Raw genomic sequence first — 6565 nt, forward strand, 5'->3', positions numbered from 1 at the left:
AGATTGTGTGGGGGAGGCAGGAGGGATACTGGGAACATTGGTGGTGGAGAATGGGCACTGGTAGAGAGATGCGTACTTGATCATTTTATGACCGAAACGTAATCATGAAAATTTACAAATCCGTAACTGAACCTCATGGTGATTCATTAAAAAATAAAAAAAAATAGAATAGAAGAAAACCAATCTAAGGGAAATATATTTATACAGAAAGATAGAAGGACAGACAGACAGATATGCACACAAGGCTAAACCTTAACAACATGTTACTTATCTGTTATATAAGTCCAAATGGCTCTTGGGTGAAATATAATGGCCTTGACATACTTTCCTCTAAGAAACAATTTCGGGATAATTTTTAGCGAATTATTCATAACAAGTAGTACAAAAGTAATTCTTTTGGCTCTGCATTAGGGAAGGATTTTAGGTTTGGGATGGAAACATTTGAAATATGGTGGTAGAAACTGTGAGGTTGGTGTATTGGTGTTTGAATATTAAATGCATCAAATATTGTGAACAACTGTATAAAAATTAAATTACATTCAAAATCTTTTTAGGAGATCAAAGCAACAATTCTGAGTGTGGAAAACTATGAAGAGGAAAACAAAATAAAGAAACTCAGAGCTTTCTGAATTCAATTATCAGGTGTTCACTAATAAAATTCAGCATGGTCCACAAGGGTCATGCCGAAAACTGAATGCTGAAATCCCCAAAGGTGCCATGTAGAGAGAAGGATCATGTGAGTCCAGCACTAAGCCAGAGGCTTAGGACTGTGTTCATTAGAAAACTGTTGGTGGTCAAAAAATGAAAGTGTATAGAGCAAGACAACTTTCGATCAAGGTTGAGTCAGTGCGGACTTACAATGTTGAGTATCGAATAGTGGAATACTCTGCTATTCATAGTTCTCACACTTCAGTCTATAAACCACTAGAATTTTCTTTTTTTATGTTCAAATATTATTTGGACTTTATTGTAGATACTATTTTCAAATACTTGAGATTTGTTCTCTAAATCAATAGAATTCACTCTTTTCTTCACTTCTCAAAGTAATGTCCAGATCTATATAGCATTAATTAATATATTCTCATGTTAACATTTTTGGTGCTGACTTATTTTTTATTTTTTATTTTAGTGGAACACCATGAGGTACACTTGTAGATTTACAAGATTTTATGCTTGGTTTTCGATTATACAATGATCAAGTACCCATCCCTCCACCAGTGCCCATTTTCCACCACCATGGATCCCAGTATCCCTCCCACACCCATCCCCCCATCCCACCCTGCCTCTGAAACCACTAGAATTTTCATCTTGCACATAGCTCCATATCACTGTCCTTCCATTGTTCATTGATTTGCTCAAGAGGGCCCAGTAACATCTCCCTTGTGAGACTTGTTACTGTGTTTGGCATATTGAATATGGCACGGTAGCTTGCTTGATTTGCTTTGCTGTGCGGGCGAGATACTCTCGGTGGCTTGCGGGGCTCTCTGAGAGGGGCAGAGGAATCGAACTCAGATCGGCCAGGCTGAGTCAATATATTTACTAAATTTAAATATAGTAATACCTCAGGCAGAGCCACAGTAAAGCAGATGGGTATTTGGCTTGGTCAGGGACTATTCAGGTTCTATCTAAGGCTTCCCATATTTTTCGACAAGCACTGCCAGGCATAATTACTGAGTTTCGAGCCAGAAGTCACCTCGGAGAATTTTGGGGTGCCCCCGCAAACAGTAAGACCTTATGAAGTACTCACTGTATACGAGCCACAATTTTAACCATATTAAGAGGCATTAGTTGATAATATTTTGTTAGAAATGCTCTAACATCAAAGATATAAGATCAAAGAGATAGTATGTGGGAAATTTTCTGCCATGAAGACAGGGGGAGGGCCAGAAAGGGGCGGTATAATGGGGAGAATGGTGGTGGGGAATATGCACTGGTGGAGGGATGGGTGTTTGAACATTGTATGTTTGTAACTCAAACATGAAAGCTTGTAACTGTATCTCATGGTGATTCAATAAAGTAAAATTTAAAAAATATATAGATTCAATCAAGAGAACTCTCAAAAAAAGAGTAGAGAAGAAAATAAAGAAAAAGCGATTCAAAATCACTATTTAGAGTCCCATCCCTTCTCCACCCCAATGGAGCTAGCCCCAGCAGACCAAAACCTCCAGAATTTAAAAGCCATGATGATGGCCGCTATCAGCAATTGTGGACTAGCCTCATCTATGAGTTATCTACAGAAAAACTCAGGTATGTGGGACTTCTGACTGAAAACTCCAGGTTCAATGAAATCAGAGTATGGTTGACTTCTCCCCAACTCACCCTGTTTTCAGCAGCTTGGCAGTCACACACAAAAACCACCTCTGGTGGCATATAATCTCATCAATGGCCTTAATCCAGAGACTCAACAATGAATCTCTCAGAAGAGAGCACAGAACAACTCACCATAGACATGCCCCTAGACCGCATGCAAGCCTGTTTTATTCAGGGCATCCCAGAGAGGAGTGGGGTGGTCAAAGTAGCCAGCCGCAGCAGCTGAAAATTTCTTCCTTCCTTCCTCCCTCCCTCCCTCCCTCCCTTCCTTCCTTCCTTCCTTCCTTCCTTCCTTCCTTCCTTCCTTCCTTCCTTCCTTTTTTCCTTCCTTTCTTTCTTTTTCATTTCATTTCATCATCCTGTTATTCGTCGATTGCCTCGAGCAGGCCCCAGTAACGTCTCTTTCTTTTTTTTTTTCCTTTTTTTCCCTTTATTTTATTTTATTTTTTTTTAAGTTGTAGATTTACAATTTTTTGTGCTTTGGTTTCAATTATACAATGATCAGATACCCATCCCTCCACCAGTGCCCATTTTCCACCACCATGGATAATATCCCTCCCACCCCCATCCCCCCATCCCCCCTGTCTCTGTGGCAGGGCAATCCCCTGTGTTCTCTCTCTCCTTTTGGGTGTTGTGGTCTGCAAAAGAGGCATTGAGTGGCAAACATGCTCAGTCCATAGTCTACTTTCGACATGCATCTCCCCTCCTGGGAGGATCCTCCAAACATCCTTTATTTGGTGCTCCCTTCTCTATCTGAACTGCCCTTTCCTCTAGGATACCCGGCTGGCCTCTAAGTTATGGAGTAATCCTCCTGGTGCTGATCTCAGCTATTCTTGGGTATTAATCTCATACTTTAGTAACGTCTCTTTCATCCTAGCCCTGAGATTATATTCAAGGCTCTTTAGGAGAATGAGACCCATCATTGTTACTGGCATTTGGCATAATTGGTACGCCACGGGGAGTTTGCCAGACTCTGCCCTGTGGGCAGGCTACATTCGATAGCCTGCAAGGTTGTCCAAAGTAGGAATGAGATAATAAGATGTCATAAAAAGATGTCCTGATAAGACGTCGCGCGGCTGCGAATGTGGCCGCGTGGTTCTGGGAGCTGGATTTTATATGGTCGGGGCGGGGAGGAAAGCTCAACCCACTCCCCTCCAAGGGGCCTGGGCGAGGAACAGCCAGGCGCGGGGCAGAAGACTGCACTGTTCTCGTCCGGGAGCTGGATTTTAGAGTCTCTGAGTCTTGGCCGTTGATGGGATTACACGGCGCCAGGGGGCCAGGTGGTGGGTGTGACCCCCGCCTACTGGAATTTGGAGGATCTGGGTGGAAGATGCTCGACTCCAATCCGAGTAGGCTTGGAGATCTCGGCCCCGGAACCCGCGTGGCTTTGTCCCTCTGCCAGTACCTTCATGAGTGCGGAGAGTGGATCAGCCACCACCATGCTGAGACCACTCTCCGCACACATGAAGGTACTGGCAGAGGGACAAAGCCACGCGGGTTCCCGGGCCGAGATCTCCAAGCCTACTCGGATTGGAGTCGAGCATCTTCCACCCAGATCCTCCAAATTCCAGTAGGCGGGGGTCACACCCACCACCTGGCCCCCGGCGCCGTGTAATCCCATCAATGGCCAAGACTCAGAGACTCTAAAATCCAGCTCCCGGACGAGAACAGTACAGTCTTCTGCCCCTGAGCCTGGCTGTTCCTCGCCCAGGCCCCTTGGAGGGGAGCGGGTTGAGCTTTCCTCCCCGCCCCGACCAGGGCTCCCGCAGCCGAAGACCTCCAGGACCAGCCACCACCATGCTGAGACCACTCTTACTTTCTTAATTTCCTTTTTCCTTTCTACTTTCCATCATTCCCTCCTTCCTTCCATCCCTGTTTCCTTCCTTACATATGCCTTATTTTATTCTTTCTTCTTTCTTTCTTTCTTTCTTTCTTTCTTTCTTTCTTTCTTTCTTTCTTTCTTTCTTTCGTTTTCTGTTTCTTTTTCTCTTTCTTCTCAGTCTTCCTTTCTTTCTTGGTTTTGCTAATTAGGGTCAGCAAATATTTTCTATTTAAAAAACTACACATAATCAATTGATTACTCTTTAAGGATCTCTCTCTATCTCTGCACATCTCTGCAGTTGTAGTATGAAATCAATCTCTGGTCACGTTGGTGATCCTTGCCCAGCAAAGTTGCTGATTCAGTCTTTGCACTCACCCCAACTGGCTCATCTTTTTTTCCCTTCTAAAATATATTTCTGCTCCAGCACTGAGGAATAATGTCGAGCTTAATATATGAATATTCCATGTGACTTACCCTGGTTCTATCTCCAGCATCACATATGGTCCCATGAACACCAGCAGGTGTCACTCCTGAGCACAGGGGCAGGAGTACCTGAGTATCACTGGGGCTGGCCCAAAACCTCTCTCTCCACACCCACAAAAACCACATACATAACACACACACACACACACACATACACACTTCCTGGGCTATCCGGATTGATAGTGCAGTGAGTAGGGGGGATGCCATGTGTGAAGACAATACTCAAGGTTTCAAGGGACCATACATATTGGGATGGCAGGGATTGAATCGAGGTCGACCATGTGCAAGGCAAGTGCGTTTCCCACTGGATTATCACTTTGATCCAGATGAGGACACTATTTTAAATGACATCTGCCTGCAGGTATTTCTTGTGTTCTTTCTGATTCTTTTTAGAGGTCCTCAATTATACCACACTACTTGGGATTTTCTAAGAGATGTTATAATTTGTTGATCATAATAATTGGTTACAATCTGTCTAAATTGTTTCTCATCTGCCAAATCCAATTGTCACTGTGAACCTCCAGTGAGCAGCGGTCACTCACAGAGAATGAGACTAACACAGAAGTAGACAAACACGTGGATTGGCCAAGCTTTCAGTCACATTTGCAGCATTCAGTGGTCTCATGGCAGGTCAATATAATGCAATATTGCTCCCCCAACCACAGCAGATCCCTACAGGTGAGCCATTGTTGGAGTTAACAGAGACATCAAGGAAAGTTAGGAAGTATATAAATGTGCCACAGGGACCTGGAGAGCAGAGGCTAGTGTTGTTCACAGAGAATCAGTAGGCATCTGTAAACTATAAAGTTGTTTGCGCAGGAGAGAGAATTCAGTGGGCAGGGTACTTCTCTTGAACCCAGTCTACTGAACTCCTCCACGAGTGATTCCTGAATGTGGAGCCAGGAGCAAGCCCTGAGCATGGCTAGGTGAGAACCCAAAATCAAAACAAATAAATAAAAGATTGTGAAAGTTGTTTATTCTAGTTTTGGCTATATTGTCCCCTAAAGCTAAAAGACCCTACAAACTATTAGTCTATGTTTGCCTGGCACAAGTTTACAGTTGGCAGATACTGTGTCATCTATTCTATCCTTGCCTACTATTCTTTTCTGGGTGCATGTTTGCTAGCGGAACACCCTAAAGTTAGGGGTTATTGTTAGGAGAAGATTTCTCATAATAATCCATCATTACATAACCGTAAAGTAAGTAATAATGTATATTATAAAGCATTTACATGTCAATTAATATTATTAAACATTATAGAGAATACACTAGTAGTAACTTAATGATATTGCTTAACTAGGCAATACAAATTATTACCTAGTAACTCTTGATTTATTAATGAAATTTGTAAGCTCATAGGTATAATAGGAGTATTTCCCTAACGTAAGAGTCGGAGGAAGGTGAAACTGTTATAACTGTCTTGTAAGATTCCATCTCTCTAGCCTGCTTAAGTCTACCTCTCACTCTATCCAATCCAGTCTTCTTCTTGGGAATCTGACGTCCCTATTGGCTAGCCTCTACATTCCAATTGCTGCTTTATGACATCATTCTCCCACCAAACCTACCAGCACCTGGCAGAATCTTGGGGCTCCCGTGTAGTTGTTTGTAAACGAGTTTGGAGCATCGCAAGTTACCAGTGACCAATGACCAATGGCCAGTGATCAGTAACTTTTACTGGACACTTGTGGACTCCCGCTTCAGTGTTCAGACCTACTCTCCTATCGTCTCCTCTTCTCATTTACCTTTCCTTGATATTTCCTTGTTTCTGATCATGTCAGGTAAGGAATTATATTTTTCAAAGCTTTTCATGAGATTTCTTATCCCTAAACTTAGCAGTTAAGGAAAAGCAGCATGTAATAATAGAGGAAAATATTCAACCAAAATATGATAAGTCTTATTTTAGCTTGACGTTCATCTTTGCTGTGTGATTTTAGACACTAACTTCCTTTT

This window comes from Sorex fumeus, unplaced genomic scaffold (assembly GCF_029834395.1).
Source record: "Sorex fumeus unplaced genomic scaffold, SorFum_2.1 ptg000041l, whole genome shotgun sequence".
Taxonomy (NCBI): Eukaryota; Metazoa; Chordata; class Mammalia; order Eulipotyphla; family Soricidae; genus Sorex; species Sorex fumeus.